The sequence below is a fragment of the Vombatus ursinus genome, unplaced genomic scaffold (assembly GCF_900497805.2).
Source record: "Vombatus ursinus unplaced genomic scaffold, bare-nosed wombat genome assembly UNPS02000582.1, whole genome shotgun sequence".
NCBI classification, from domain to species: domain Eukaryota; kingdom Metazoa; phylum Chordata; class Mammalia; order Diprotodontia; family Vombatidae; genus Vombatus; species Vombatus ursinus.
In genome coordinates, this window is record NW_020940360.1 from 30,118,090 (window position 1) to 30,136,017 (window position 17,928).

The 17,928-nt window shown below is 34.2% G+C and overlaps 1 pseudogene; it reads right to left on the reverse strand.

The window, feature by feature from the left end:
* Positions 1-710: 710 nt before the first annotated feature.
* Positions 711-17,928, reverse strand: part of LOC114037543 — a 44,202-nt pseudogene continuing 26,984 nt past the window's right edge.

A 17,928-nucleotide genomic window follows, 5' to 3' on the forward strand; every position in this document is an offset into this window, starting at 1 on the left:
TTCCAGTTGTTAAAATAGAAACTATTGAATTCCATGATCTGTTTTCCAAAGAATTTCTATTTCAATTCAGATTTTAAACTAATGAAAATGTATACTATGCCGATTATAAGTGCCAGCATAAAAATTTAATTTTAAAAAAAGTTCAGTTGCAAGGTTTGTGTAAGTAAAGAATTAGCATTTGCAAAGTTTTAAGTTTTTCTGGCATTTCAAATATCAAGAAGCCATAGTAGTTTTTTTTTACTTTATTTTACTTGTTTTTTTTTCTCTTGGTCTATGTTTGTTTGTTTTTTTTCACAACATGACTGATATGAAAATGTTCTGCATGACTGCACATGTAAAACTTGCATCAAATTGCTTACTTTCTCACTGAAGGGTGAGAAGAAAAAAATTTAAAAAATGGCAAAAATTGTTGTTACATGTAATTGGGGGAAAATTGAAGAAAAAAAGGCACAAGAGATCAGAACTTACAATCTATCTTTTAAATTTCCAATCTAATTGTGCTAAGCCCTAAAAATGTTTGACAAATTAAAAAATATCTAAATTCCATATTCTTGAAAAACAGATCTTAGTTTTAAAAAGTTATTAGTGCACCAGTAGCTGACATTAAAAACAACAGCAACAACAAAGGATAAAGTAACCCTAGCATGTTCACATTACATGAAAAAATGTACATATTCATAGTCTTTTCTTCAGTTAGTACATACTCCCTTTTATACCAAAGTTTCATTCCTTTCATCATTCAGTTGAGCCTTCTCTTGTCCTTTTTGGGACCCAAATTGTATTCTGTATGTTTTTATACCTGTGGAGTCTTCATTTACAGCTACACTGGAAGTGTATTCTGGGGAATTTTCCTCCACTTCTAGAGGAATGAGACCAGAAAGTGCTGATGACTTCCTTTGGGGTTTATGTGATGTCAGAAGAGTTGTTTTTTTCACATCACTTATTAAGCTCCACCAAATATTTAAATTCTATTGGACTTATGATCTGATCAAAGGGGGCAATAGCAGTTCAGACAAAATTAAACCACTGTTCCTTATGAAACACATCATTAACTTGTAAAGTGTGGGACTGCCCTTGCAAAGGCTCTCAGAAATGAACTCTGAAAATATTTTTAGCTTCATCTGAGTTGCTAAAAGCACCTCTAAATGAACCTTCCATTCTCACATCACCATCCTGCAGATCCTCTAAAACCAACACCTGGACATGTATAGGCTGATGGTAGACTTGATAAGAGTGGCAATTCATTGAACATAACAGGATGAGTCAAGAAAAGGATGTCTTGAATATATTTTATGTCCTTTTTGATTCTTCTGTTCTCCATGGCAAAGCAACACCTTTCTAGCATCAATGCTAGGATCCTTATGCTTATTAGCCAAATACTCCAGTTTGTCAATATAATATTGGCATTCTGATTCTCCTTTCTTCAAGTTAATATCACAGAGTATGCCTTGTATTACTAACAGAGCTTCTTCCAGAGGTTTTATATCAGTATGGTCTTTGGGTGTATGTCTTAGAATTTTTTTTGACAACAAAGGTTATTTGACTAGGTGACTTTGAAGAATATCCAGAAAGCTCCAGAGGTCTAATCTATTGAAGGAGACTCAATACATTGCTAAAGGAAATCTTGAACTCTTGAATCTTGTTTTGTTTTGTTTTGTTTTGTTTTCTGACAAGAACTTTAGCTGCAAGCTGGTTATTGTAGTATCCTCTATGAGCTTTTAAAATTGGTATCCAGGTCACAAGAATATGACCAATTTGCTCTACTGTCCCATCCAACTCTGTTGCTTCTCCTGATCCTTGTCAACAGATCTTCATGCAGAGATATGTAGGTATCTAAATCTCCAAATAAGTGTGTGAACTCTTCCTCTGACATAATAGATAACTTCCAATTCCATGAGCCACCATCATTTACCAAGTTTCAAATATGATATATTGAAATAATCCACAACAGATTTGGGTTTACAAAGAATTATGATGGAATTATATGAGGTTTTTCAGTCTAAGCATTCAATCACCCTTATCTGCCATTCTCCCAGGCTTCTTACTGTGGTAGAGCTCATGGCTTCACTAACTTCAGGCAGTTCACAATACAGGAATCTGAGGAGGAGGGGCTAGATATTTCTTTATAGAGCTTTTATATCAATAAAATAACAGATCCATTCTGAACAAAATAAAACAAAACAAAACAATTCAAACACAAAACTACTTTCAATTGTGTATCTTTTTAATTAATAATTTCTTGTCAAAACTCAGTGTTAAATGTGAAGCTAAGTGTGCCATCTTGTATTAAAATTTCATGTTGCCTCCACTCTTGTGGAGACAACATAATGAAACAGTAGATTTTAGAATCATAAGAAATGACTCCAATTCCTGACTCTTAGATATGTACTTCTTGTGTGATGATGGACAGGTCACCTAACCTCCCTGGCTCTCAGTTTCCACATCTTCAAAGTAAGGGGCTGGATGAGATCATTTCTAACATCCTTTCTTTATATAAATACATCATCCTATTGATGTCTGGAGTGATACACACATACAAACACATGCACACACATGCACATCCACATGTATCCATCCATCCATCTATCTCCTAAAACCTCTTCCTTTCAGTTTTTTTATTTAAAAAAAGTTTTGTACAATTTAATAAATTATCTCTAGGGCAAAATGATGTCTTCAATAGTATCAGGGCATTTTTCCCCTCATAAAACATTTCAGTTTGAAGTCATCAACTTCTTACAAAGCATATTACTTTTCTTGAGATGTGATTCTTCCTTTGCTTGGTGCCAATGCTTTAAGGGCTAAGAGTTTAAGTAGGCAGCAAGTTTACAACTAGCTATAGAGCAATGATCTGCCAACAAATCATAAAAAAGCACTTTATTACCTCTTCTCCACTTCCCAAAATTCATCAGGAGCATTGGTGTTAATTATAGGAGTGTGAACTCCAATGAGTAGTACCTTATTCAGTGTCTCATAAGGTTAGATTTAATAAACTGCCATCTCCCTAACAAGTCCTACTTTTGGCATCCTGGTCTTGTACAAACTCTTTTGGCTCTGAATCTCTGCCTGGCTCTTTTTTGAACTTTTCTTGTGCTCTTAAATATTGGCTATATAAAATATAAAATACATAATATAATATATATACATATATACATGTATGTATATATGTATATATATACGTATACACATACATTATGGTAAGAAGTAAGCTGTGTTTTATATCTTAGTCTTGCTTTTCTTTCTTCCTGCTTGCTCATTACCAGTCATGGATTGACTTTTGTCCCCTTTCCCCAGGAAAACTCCATGATCACTATACCTTATCGACATCCTCAATCAAGACAAAAATTTCCTTTGGCTTATAGTTACAATGGCAGAGCACTATGCAACATTCTATCAATCAGCAAGCCTTTTCTGTTTTTTGTTTTTTTTTTTGTTATACAATGGGGTTAAGTGACTTGCCCAGGATCACACAGCTAGTAAGTATCAAGTGTCTGAGGCCAGATTTGAACTTAGGTCCTCCTGACTCTGGGCCTAGTGCTCTATCCACAGCACCACATACCTGCCCCAAGACTTTCTTAAGTGATTATAATATACCAGGAACTGGAGATTTGAACGCATGAGCAGGATAATCCTTGCCGTGAAAAAGCTTATATTTTATAAAGGAAAACAACAAACAAATTTGAGTAGACTATAGATATAGAGATATATAAAGAGTAAACGGAAGATGATTTCTAGAGTTGGAGGCGGGCTGGGGTGCTTGAGCAGCTTTTTGACCACATAGAAAGTAGCACTTGGGCTAAATTGTGGCAGCTAGCTCTCAGGCAGGTACTGAAATTTTGAAGCTGTAAATGCATGATTTCTGAGACTTTGGTAATACTGAAAAGCTTATTTGAGACCCTGAAGATCCAAGATTCCCAGAAAGATATTCTTGAAATCAGAGGCTCTGACCACATCTAGATAAGATATCAAAATTTTTTGGGTAGACCACCTGTGTTCCATCAATGATTGAAAGTTATTTATTATGCTCTACCCCTATGAATTTTTACAAATTTTAGGCCAAGGTAACTTTCCAAGTGACAGACCTAGCGGGATATGCTGCCTGAAGAATAACTCCATACTTTACTGATAACAGTCCTTAAAGGAAAACATGGAGGGAGTTGGGGATATCTATAGAAGCTAAAGCTGACTTTTGACACCTCCCACCCTGCAGGGTTAATATTATTACCAACAGATTATTTGGCTAAAGCTGAGACAATTGACAATGACCATGGGATCATAATTTGAAAGACAGACTAGGTTTTTAACAGTCATCTAATGCAAACCTACTACTCTCATTTTTCAGATGAGGAAATATAAGAGATGTTAAATGTTATTCCCAAGTTCACATGAGTAGAAAGTGGCAAAGCTGAGATTCAACATTGGTTTTCTGATTCCAAATACGTCACTTTTTTCAGTGAAATACACTTCCTTACATAATATACCATTTCTGTCTAGACTTGGCTGAGAATATTTCTGGGACAGATCAATTTTGGATAGCTTGGTCTCATCTATACAGAAGAAACAGCCCAGGTGTGTGGAGCTATTAATATGCCTGCAATTCAGAATGCTGTGTGCATCATGTCCTGTCTCTAGTTGAAAACTAGCAGATGCTATAATACTACCTAAAACCAAAAAGTTGGAAAAAATGGAAGGAAAAGAAGACAGCTCAGTGACTTTTGTGCCTATCCCACAGTATTGATTGAGTGTGAGGTTCCAACTAGGTAAAGGACAACTCACATATCAGCTAAACTTTCTTTACAAATAATAATATAATAAATCTCCTCCCAGTTTCTCCTCTACTTTGGTTCCTATTGTATCACCCATCATTTTCTGATGCTCAAGAACAAGAAAGCCAGGCAACTATATATTAAGGCTTCAAATGATTTTAGAAATTAGGACTTTTGCAAGTTTTAGGCATTCTGTAGTTATTCAGAGAAGAAAAAATGTAGCAGAGATCTCCTGTTGCCTCCATGCTAGCCAAAATTAGCATATATATCCCCTTTGTCCTAGATATGTGATTCAGGAGACCAAGTCCTTGCAGATCCAAATAGGGAAGCATTGTACAATGCTTAGCACAAATATAATTTACTTCATCTTCATCCAGGAATTCTAGGAATCTGTTCACCAACGGAGAATCAAACCACTGTTGGGAGTTGGAGGACAATCACCTTTTACTCGCTTCAATATTTCAGAAACAAAATTATGTATTTAATGTGGCTGAAATACAGGCATTGCTTCAACAAGAGTCATTCAATTAGATAATCAACCTGGTTCAAGAAGAAAATGTTCAAACTGACCAGATTTATGACTTGACTAGATTGGACTTGAGATAGCAGAGCAGTTAGTTCTCAGGAAAGAACTAAAAGAAGAGGATCATCTCCTTCCTCCTCCTCCATCAAAGTCCTGGGGCTAATCATTTGATCAAATGTGGGGAGCTGAGGCTGTAATGACATAGCACTCCAAATGCCATGACCATCTAAAACTGGTATCTGCAATCACTTAATAGCCAACCTAAAGGACAAGTATGGTGATAATCACCAAATCTTGCTCATGAAACATAACCCTGGTCAAGATAAAAAAGGACAAAAAGTGAAAAACCATCTTCCAAACCTTTTCTGGCCTTCATGAATACCAGATCATGCCACTTAGACTGGGCAAAATTCTGAGATTTTTGCTATTTCACAAATGCAGCATCTCCAGACTTGTTGGATCAGAGAATCATGATTTATTTTTATGAAACACTCATTTAATCCTTAGAGTCATATAAGTCAAATTGATCCACTCTCTCTTATGGCACCTATACTATTTGCCAAATTAGTGAAGGGGATTCATAAAAGCATAAGTGTTTCCTTGCAAAGGAAACAAAAAAAAATATAAACTTTGTAATAGAACTCAGGGTTGGAAGTAGGATTGAAGAAGAATCATAGTTATGTAAATCCTTGAGACTATTGGTTAAGGATATCATTTATGCTTAGTTGGAACTACCACCTTCTTGTAATTTTCTTAATAATGGCTTTGATATGAAAGTGGTGATATTGAAAATCATATTTGAAGATGAGAGTTTCTATTTGACAACCTAGTATCTTCTAGTTTTGTTTGTAGAAAATTCATCTTGAAACTGATGAATCCATATCCAGACATGTTTTGATTATGTAAATTTTAATTTCTGTTTATTATAATAATTAAAAACAATTTGATCATATTCCTTAGAGTCAGATGACCTAGGTTGGAATCATGTGTCTAATTATTCCAACCTTGAGCAAGTAAATATCCTTGGATTTCAGTTTCTTTACATTTAAAAGGTAGGCTAAACTATATCTCCTCCAATGCCCTTTTCATTCTTCTTTTTTTAATATTTTATTTTTTCCCAATTACATGTGAGAACACTTTTGAACATTTTTAATGTTTTCAGTTCAAAATTCTATTCCCCCTTCCTTCCCTCCCCTTCCCTAGTCTCTGAGATGGTAAGCAATCGGATATCGGTTATACATGTGCAATCATGTAAAACATTTCCATATTAGTAATTTTATACCAGAAGATTTGAATAAATGGAATTTAAAGAAAGTGAAAGTAAAAAAAAAGCAAAAACAACTATCAATTCTTTCTCTGCAGGAGAATAAGATGCTTCATCATTAGTTCTTTGAGACTGTCTTAGATCATTCTATTGCTGAGAATAGCTAAGTCATTCACAATCCTTCATCATATAATATTAATGTTACTGTGTACAATATTCTCCTGGTTCTGCTCACTTCACTTTGCATCAGTTCCTGTAAGTATTTCCAGGTTTTTCTAAAATCATCCTGCTTGTCATTTCTTATACTGCAGTAATATTCCATTACAATCATATACCACAACTTAAGTCATTCCCCAATTGAGGGACATCCTTTCAATTTTCAATTCTTAGCCACCATAAAAAGAGCTGCCATAAATATTTTTGTACAAATATGTCCTTCTCCCTTTTTTCTAATGTCTTTAGGGTTTTGACTTAGCAGTGGTATTGTTGGATCAAAGGTTATGCACAGTTTTATAGTCCTCTGGGCAAAATTACAAATTGCTCTCCAGAATTGCTCCATGACTCCACCAATAGGGCATTGGCTTTCCAATTTTTCCACATTCCCTCCAACATCTAACATTTTCCTTTTTTGACATCTTAGTCAATTTGGTAGGTGTGAGGTGGTACCTCAGAGTTGATTTAACTTGCATTTCCCTAATCAATAGGGATTTTGAGCATTTTTTTTATATGACTATAGATATATATTAACTAAAACTTCATGGACTTCTGCTGGGCAGTTTTTGGAGTGATGGACCACAATCTTCTAAGCCTTACCATGAGGAAAACATATGTATTTGAGGAGATATATAAATTCATTAAAATGGGATCTTATGTACAACTATGACCCCTACTTGGAGAACACACAATGAGATCCATATGTAAATACCTGAAATTTCTTGCTGGAAAATTAACTCTGACAGTTGAAATTCCTGTATAGTAAACTGATTAATCTGTTTTTCTGATAAAGTTAATATCTTATATACTGTCTCCCATGACTTCTTGTGCTTGTAATAGTGGCACAGTATTAGTAAATATACCATCACATGTGAATGATATAGGGAACAATGTGCTATCCAATATACTTGTTCCTACCACCAAAATTCCTCTCTAACCCTAACTATTGGAAAATTAGATTTTATGATATATATATGTATATACATATATATATATATATACATACACACATACACACACACATATATATATATATGTATGTATGTATATATTCTTCTCCTGGGGTACAATGTCATTTTAGTAGTTAGAGATGGACTCACTAATTTGACTCATTTTATCCTGCAGGATCTTTCATCATAATGAAGGTGAAATTTTGAAAGCTCTCTGTCTCACATCATCTATAAGCAACACTACCAATTTATCTCCAGTTTCTGTATGAATTTATTGATGGTCCTTCCAGAAAAAAAATTACCTTTATGATCCTATGGACAGATAGATTCTATGAAACAGAGAGTGTAACAGTAGCATTAGTACTTTAGCTCTATAATCAACGTGATTGGATAATTGCATTAGACACTACCAAATCATTTTGTAGCACCATGATCCACTCATTGACTTAGAATTTACTTCTATATAGACTATGATTTTCAACTGCATTTTATTATTTTAAAACTTATTCAATACATTCTATGTTTCCTTTTAAAACTGGGAAAGTTGGAGATCAAGCATATGACTTGAAATTAACCCTAAAAGTAAACAAACTGGATCACTGCTGAATCCCCAAAGATCCCTCGAGTCAACAATGATGTATCACCTACTAAGTTTCAAACTCAAGGCCATTTAACACCATAACTCTACTTAAGTGATTTAGCTCTGTGTGTATTTATATGTATATGTATGTGTGTGTGTATACATACACACATATATGTATATATGTGTATGTATAATCACATCATACATATGATTTGGTTTTTAAGCTGCAATGCTATTTGTGTAATTATGAGTTTTCTGCAAAATGTTTTATATTTCACTAGACTACAACAAATGAAGGACAAGTGTTTATTCATGACATAAATATTAACTGAACAGAGAAGAGGTTACTGAGGATATAAATAGAAAAAAAAAAGACATGGTTTTATTCTAGAAGTAAAAGACCTATGACATCAGTCTAACATAGATTTCAAAGGATATTTAACATTATACTATTACATAAAACAAATTACCTAAGCTTAGTTTGTAGAGGACTAGATGTGGTTCCTTTTCTACAATCTCCATCAGGACATCTTGGAAACAGATAAAAGGTGATCTAGGTCCTTTCCCCTTCTCCCATGTAGTAAGTATAGTGGCATAACCACCTGAGAATTCTCTCTTCAGTGAAGATTTAGCCGATGTTCTGTTCCACTAGTATTTGCTATGATGGGCACATTTCAAATCTAAATCACATTCCCTGATTGCTTTCCTGAAAGATTAGTTATGGGGACATTAAAAAAAGAGTAGCAGAGTGTAATGGAAAGCATAATGAATTAAAGAAATGTAATTGATTTTTGGCTCTGAAACTTATTGCTCATTTGAGTTAAGCAAATCATCAGAAATTTTAGGGCTTTCATTTTCTCATCTGTGAATGAAAGGTTTGGGCTAAATATTCTTTAGAATATTTTCTATGAGAATATTATGATCCTATTACCACACAAAAACCAAGTCATTCAGGATAATCTACATTTGAGTAATAAGACCACTACCTCTACCTGATGGACTGATGGGTAGGCAAAAACACTGTGAGTCAGCATAAAATTTGTATGCTCTAGAATTAATAAGAACCCCACAAAATAGTGACTTTGAAAGCTGGGGAGGCGCTTTGCAATAAATAGACATAGTTCATGCCCATGAACTTACAAGAACAGCTGAATAAGATAGATTGAAGGCCAATTAGCTTGTGAGTACTGGATGGCATCTGGGAATACAAGCAATCAGAATGAAAAAAACTTTGGAAAATTAGTCTGAGTTCTTCAAATGATCAACAGCTCATTACTCTCTGTTTTTTGACTTTCAAATCTGATAGACATTCCTAAGACTTTGAAGAGGGTTATTAAACAGTTTTTTATGTGCATCCTAGCCATTGCATTTTAGCATTGTAATATATACATTTTTATTTCAACTGGGAATAGAGACATATTTATTTATTTGGATAGATGAACAAATAGAGGCAGAGGTACAGAGATCGAGTAACAAGTCATGAATTTCAGTTTTTCTTACTTTCATCCTTAATTATGATTTCTTTTTAAAAATCACTAGTCATGATATATTGCTAAGTAGGTAGCTCAAGTAAAGAGTAACATTTCCTATTAAGCTATTATCTTATACTAGTTTAAAGTTAAAATTTCTAAATCTATTAATTTTGATACCTTGATTAATGTAGGAACTAGGCCATATCTTTTTTTCTTTATGTCTGTCATTGTCAATGACAATCCCATGAAGTGGATGTTACCTTATACCTCACCTCACCTCCTAGCCTCAGTCAAGATGTGACATGGGACAGATTTTGAACCCAAATAAACTAGTCTCAGGGATCTGCTAACTCACAGAACCAAGTAGCACTGGCAGTAGTCAGTAACAAAATTCACTCACAGAATCTCTGAGTCAGAGATTATCTGAAAAGGAAAACAAATAGTGATCATTTACAGTCCTTTCTACAAAGTAAATCCAAAATATAGAATACAACATAAATATAAGAAAAACATTGTTAAATATCATAAGCTAGAAAAAATCAGGCTGGAATGCATTTAATTCTCTGATGAATATGTATTTTCACATACAGACTCAAATTTACTTGTTGGCTGTGTTACAATCCAAATAAATTCTGCTTGAGTCATTAAAAACAAAGTAAGTGCTTCATATAACATTCAAATTTAATTTAACTTGGCAAGTTACCAACCTAATATGCCCGCTTTTCTTCTTCATTGTAAATGCAACTCTCAGGATATGTGTGGGTATTTTTTTTCTCAAAGAAGTTCTGAAATTTAACTGTTTTAAGAAAAGTAAACTCTAAAAGAAGTAGATAAGATTAAAAAAAAGAAATTAGTGATAGGCTGATTATATTGTCATATAGCAGGTAGAAGGAAGGATTCTTAAAGTCTCCAGCCAACTTCATTGAGGGTCATGACTGGGGAACTTCAATGATATGATTCAAGGTCATTTTTAATTAAAATAAATTAGATGAAGATATTTAGATACCACCCTCTAGGGAGAATAAGAACTGAGCCAAAGCACATGCTTAAGTTATCATGGAACATTTCCTCAATATGGTGGCATTAGGCTTCATTACAATTGAGCCTTATAACCTAGAAATTCCAAGAGTAGTGAATAGTATGTTACTGCTTAATTCCTTAATCTTAATGTCATAATTGGGACTGCTACAAAATCACAGAGGGTCTGGATAACTCCAAGGCACATTTTAGAGAAGCTTCTTTCAGTTCTCTACTCAGTTTCTTAGGTTTTGGTTGATTATCTGAAATATTTTTGCCACCCTATGTGATGCACCTGAAGATTGCACTCAGAAGAATCAATTTATTCATGAAAATATGAGCATCTCAGTCACTCTAATTTACTGTAAACTGAATTGATCCTTTTCCCTTTTATTACACTGAGCTGATAAGGAAGAAGGGAGGATTAAAAGCAGAATGGACTTAGCAAAAAGAAATAAGAACAGTAGAGTTGATTGGAGGACCTAGATCCATGTAATTTCAGTTTTGGACTAACTACAGTCATAATAAATGTAGTACTTGTTGACAATCTTATTAGTAGGGTGAAGGCAATTACTCTAGAGAAAGGAGGCCATATTTGTTAACACAAAGAACAACAAAATTGACCAAATCTACAGTTATGAAGATGTAAAATGGCAATAATCTTGTCTTTATCCTTTAGGGAAGAAGAAATATAGTGATTACATATTTTATTATTTCTTATTCTCTTTCTTTTTCATGTAGATATATTTCATGCTTCTAAATTATTTTTTGAGGAGAAAAGTGATCTAATTGAAGTACTAGGAGAGTTAGTCTTGTAGTCAAGAAAGCTGCAATACTACAAGTGATACTTCCTGCAATCAGGGGTTACATTTTCAGCCTTCACTTCCCAGGGCCAATCACTTCCTATAGACAGCTTTGCTATCTTTCAGGGGGAAAAACAGCTTGATTCTTATTTGAGGAAGACAGAGAAACTGATAAGTAGAGATCTTATCACTCCATGGTGGCAAGATTCTAAGTTATCTTCCAAAGCACCTTTCAATATTTAAATATTCTAAGTCTTTTATTAACTCCTTACTCTCTTTCCCCACTACCTTATCTTTTGACAAGTCTTGTTGATTGTACTTTCATAAAATCTCTCATCTGTGTTTTCATTCTCCTTTCTAAAAACATAATACCCCTGGTGCAGTCCTTTACCCCCTCACACACAAACTAGTTAAGTAAGCTTCTGGTTGGTCTCCAGGGTTGTAAGTCCCTGTCCATTCAATTCATTCCTCTACTTAGCTGTCTAATTGATCTTGCTAATGTGTACATTAGGCTGTCACCTCTCTTCCTCCATTCAATAAACTTCAGTGGCTTCCTATCAGCTGCAGGACCAACTATGATACCCTCTCTTTGGTATTTATAACCTCTGTCCATAACTTGGACCTTTCCTATGCTATGATACTTCCCCTTCCCTTATACTCTGCAATTCAGTGACAATGGCCTCCTTATCCTCCTTCTCAAAAGATACTCTATCTCCCAAGTCTCTGCCTCTTACATAAATGTCCCCCACTCCTATAATTCTTTCCCCTATCCTCTTCATCACATGGCTTCCTTGTCCTGGCTTCCTTCAAGGCTTAGATAAAATTTTATCCAATACAGAAACATTTCTGCCACTACCCCTCCTCAATCCTAGAACATTCCTCTATGTGTGTGTGTTTGTGTGTGTGTGTATGAGAAAGACAGAGACAGAGACTCAGAGAGAGAGAGACAGCGACAGAGACAGAGAAAGAAAGAGAGGTTGTATATAGTGTTTTATATTTATCACCCCCATTAGACTGTGGGTTCCTTGAGATCTGGGACTTTGTTTTTCTTTTTCAACTTCAGTTTATGTACACCTATATCTATATCTGAATATCTCTGTGTGCATAAATATGTACAGTCAATTCTCAGCTTTCACAAAGGTATTGTTCCTAGAAAATGTCACGGAAGTTAAAAACACAGATGCTGATACATTGAGCCACTGGGAAATAAGGGGTTAGGTTCCTGTGACCATTAAAAACTGTCATCTTTCATTAGAGATTGCTGAAAACACATTTTTGCTGAATATAATTCTTTACAATGAAACATTAATTCTATTAATATATACTTTTCATAACATAGTAACCATGAAATAACCTATAAAATGCAGTACACAAAATAAAATTGGTTACATGCAAAACATTTTTTCTTGCTAGTAATTCCCTAGAATTCTTTGACCTTTTGTGCTAACATCTTAATTTTAAAAAATTATCTTAGACAATATTCACTTTTCATAACACATGAAATCTACAGTACCATAAATGCTGTACAATAAATAAATTTCTTAAAACTAAAGCATATTTTAACCTGAATCTTACCTTCCACAGTGTCAGATAGTTTTTGTGTGAGGATGTTGTATAGTATACCACACTGTAAACCTCTCTACCTTGATGGCCTTCTGAAAACCCAATGAAAGGTTGCTGGGACTTTCATCTCTGCAGTCAGAAGATGCCAATACTAGTGAGGTCTTGATATCATCTATAACGCTCCATCCTTCATAGCTGGTGTATGAGTTTGAAATTGTGAAAGACTCACAAACTTGAAATAATCTGTCAGTGATGTCTACTTCCTGATCTGTTTGAGATCCATAAAGGTTTCAGAGTATGGGAATATAGCAGAGGTGAGTTGACATTTAACCTTGACTCTGTGACTGATGGTGGGATTGGCAGTTGGAATGTGTCTAGCCAGTTGGTCAGTTAGGTCGAGCATGGCTGTAAACATCCCAGCATGTTTATACACTTTTATTTTCTCACTAAGTCACATTGTTAACTTTGCACACTTGGTTGCAGATTCCAAAGGGCTTGCATTATGCTTTGGGGCCATGATCACAACACAAAATGAGTTTTAAAAGCAAATAATGAAAAAAATGTAATAAATGCATGGGGAGCTCTTTGCAATCATAGCGTGAACAAGACGGGTGAAGTACATAGTGGGATACCAGCCACACCATAAACTTTCACATATCATGCCTCTCATTTTTCCTCTCTACTATACCTAGCTGTGAATATGCAAGGTTGTCAACTTGAGAGTGAAAATAAAGTTACTAATAAAATCATATGAGTTCTTGAAATTGTGAAAATTAGATACAAGTGTTCAGGATTGATGGTACATACATATATACACACACATACATGTACATAGGTAATTTTCTTCCCCCCTCATCCATTTTTTTTGTTTGTTTTCAAATCTTTTGGAATAGTTTTCCAAGCACCTAGCAAATGCAATCTTACTATCATTTGATAGATTCAACCCATCTCTAACTAAGATTCTGTCATTCCGATATTTCAAGCCAAAATTTAAGCAAGAACTCAAAACCCACTTTCAGACGTCAAATTCTTTGCCAACTTTTCATTTCCATAATCACTTTTTTTCTTCTTTAACCCTCACCTTCAGTAATCATCAGTGATGTAAATGTATCCTGTGCTATTATGGTTTATAGTTTCTTGCTCATAACATAACATTCTTTGGTAAGGCCTCTCAGATTCCTTCTATACTATCATCAGAGCCCATGTGAATCACAAAAAAAGTATAGTAACAATTGACATGTATGCTTTTTTACATTTACATGTCATTCTTTTTTACTAAAAATTTATTATAACCTAGAAAGAGTAATTCTGAAATAGCCAAAAGACACATCTTGCTTTTGTAGAATGTGATGCAAATTCATATTTTGTGACAAGAAAAATAATAACGTAAACCATTAATCTAGGCATCCTACACACACACACACACACACACACACACTAGAATTCCAGCTGAAATATTGATTAACTTAGACTTATAGGAGACAAGTTTGAATCCTCTTTTTGCCACTTATGACTTAAGTGATCTTGGACAATCCATTTAATGACTAAGGGACTTAATTTCCACCTTTGCAAAAGAAACTGGACTAAATTGTCCTTATGATCCATTATGGCTTTTTATTTATAATCAATATTTTATTTTTACAATCAATAAATAAGAACAGAACATTGTAGGCTTAAAGCTTCTAGAAACTTCAGTGGTTTTCTAGCACAATCCCTTTATTATATATATATATATATGTATGTATATATATGTATAGATGATGAGGCACAGAAAAGATAAATGACTATCAAAGGTCACAGTTTAAGTAAGTGACAGAATTGAGGTAAACTTGTAATGAATTTAATACAAGGATAAATTCTTATCTTCAAGTATAATTATCAAGACATTTGCAAAAAAAAAAATCATGTAAACCTACTATCCTGTATTTTATGAGTTTGACTGTGTGATTTCACATATAAATGATTCTTTACTTAATAGAGTAGATATATCCATTTACAAAGCAAAGGATAAAAGAGAACTGCAAGATAGAAAAAAAAAAGTATCATGTGCACTTACACAATTCACCAAATGAAAAAAGACTATCCTATAGAAGGAAGAAAATTTTCTACAGTTACTCAAAAGTTTAGGAAATGAAGGAAAGAGACTGGAAATATGAAAATATATGAACCACTGAATCTAAGAAGATGATGTTAATGGTGTTCATTTGCATAAGGCATTGCTTTAAAAATAAATGCAAATGAGGAAAACAAGGATTTATTACCTCGTCTTTCATTCTTTGCTCCATCTAAGCTCTACAGGGAACTGATCAGTTCTAATATTCTTTAACTATTTTACCTCCTACTTAAGATAACTGTTCTTGGCAAACATAACTGTAAGATTTTATGCATGAGGAAACTGAGTGTATTTGAAATTGATAAAGGTTGGACAGAGCTATATTTTAGAGAAACAGAATTTTGGTAAATATATTTTAATGCAAATCTTATCAAGCAAATGTCAGAATCACTCTGGTGATATTTCATACAGTTGAAATACACTCACTGTTGACGTGTGACAAGCTGTAAAGTAAAGATTTAAACTCTAAGCAGAAATGTTTTTTTTAAATCTGTGTATTTCCTGATAAACAAAACTGCTTCCTTGGGCATTTTGGGTTTCAATGAAAGGTGAAGGAACACATTTTATACCAGTGTTGTCAGAGTAAGAAAAAGTAAAACCTACTTACTATGTGGTTTACTTACATAGGAAAACATGAAAACAAGTAGTTTCTAAAGTAAATTTACACATAAATTTCCTTCTTGACTGGTATATTTTGAAATACAAACACATGCACACATATACACATACATGTGTAATATATGTAGCAAAGATATATCTTTATAGCATTGTATTTCACCACATAATTGTCACAGATTATACCAATTTTTTTTTTTGCAAAAAAGTGAGTTGCAACCATTATGTGAAACTTTTTTAAAAATTGTTCTGGGGGGCAGCTAGGTGGCACAGTGGATAGAGCACTGTCCCTGAAGTCAGGAGGACCTGAATTCAAATCCAGCCTCAGACCAAACACTTGACGCTTACTAGCTGTGTGATGCTGGGCAAGTCACTTAACCACAATTGCCTAAAAATTTTTTGAAAAAATTTTTAAAAAGGTCAAAAAATTGTGCTGGTATTACTTAAAAATCATTTATTACTAAACTGTATTGTTGACAGACAAATTGTAGAATTTAGCTAGGGTTAGAAGATACAAATCTTACCATATCATGTGACTTACTCATTGAAGTTTTGCCTGCCTTCCCACTCCCCTTGCTCTTACAGCTCTTCATTGGGTTAAATGACAACACCATTAGTACTGCAGCACTCTTAATAAAACATACCAAGTTGGCTTTTTGAAATTCACTGACAATGTGCATGAACTGAGAATTCTAGGCTCACAGTGTGTAACCATATGCCACTGATGAATACATTGCTGCTATGTTTACCTTTTAAGTGGCATGATGAACAGAATTGTACCATGTGATAATTATACAATGAAAGCTTATAAATCAATTTTTAGACCAAAAAAAGGGTGTACAGAGTGTAATGATTATGTGGTGGTGATGATTATGCGGTAAAATACACACACACATACACACATGCACACACACACACACACACACACACACACACATATATATATACATATATATACAAATATATATCTAAAGCAAAAAGAAGAGAGGACAGGTACAAAATGTTCCAAAACCAATCAGTGCCAATAAAACAGTGACCTGAAATACAGAGAATGAAAGTGAAAAGGTTATCTTGTTACTGCTTTGTGGATACATGAGTACACTTTAAAGGAATGTAGCCAACTAAGTCTGTCTTCAATAGGGAATTTTCTTTTTTTTTTTTTTAAATTAATTTATTTATTTTTACTTTTCAACATTCACTTCCACAAGATTTTGTGTTCCAAATTTTCTCTCCATCTCATCCCTTCCTCTACCCCAAGACAGCATGCGTTTGGAATATCCCTTACCTTAATCTGCCCTCCTTTCTATCCCTCCACCCCTTATTCCCTTCCCCTTCTATTTTCCTTTAGGGCAGGATAGATTTGTATACCCAATTGACTGCATATCTTATTTTCTAGTAGCATGTGAAAACAATTTTTAACATTTGTTTTTAAAACTTTAGGTTCCAAATTTTCTCCTTTACTCCCTCCCCACCCACCCTCATTGAGAAGCAACTAGATCCAGGTTATACATGTGTAGTTATGCAAAACACTTCCATAGTAGTCATGTTGTGAAAAACTAACTATATTTTCTTTCATCCTATCTCATCTCCCAATTATTCTATTCTCTCTTTTGACTCTGTCCCTCCCCTGGAGTGTTTCCTTCTGATTACCCCCTCCCCCAGCCTGCCCTACAGTCTATCATTACTCTGCTCTCTTATCGCCTTCCCCCATATTTTCCGGTAGAGTAAGATAGATTTCATACCCAATTGAGTGTGTATGTTATTCCCTCCTTAATCCAAATCCAATAACAATAGGATTCACTCATTCCCTCTCACCTTCCCCTGCTTCCCTTTCACTGTAAAAGCCTTTTCTTGTCATTTTATGTGAGATATTTTGCCCCATTCTACCCCTTCCTTTCTCCATCTCCCAGTATAATACTCTCTCACTCCTTAATTGTATCATCCAGATATCACCCCTTCATCTTCAACTCACCCTGTGCCTTCTATCTATCTATCTATCTATCTATCTATCTATCTATCTATCTATCTATCTATCTATCTATCTATCTA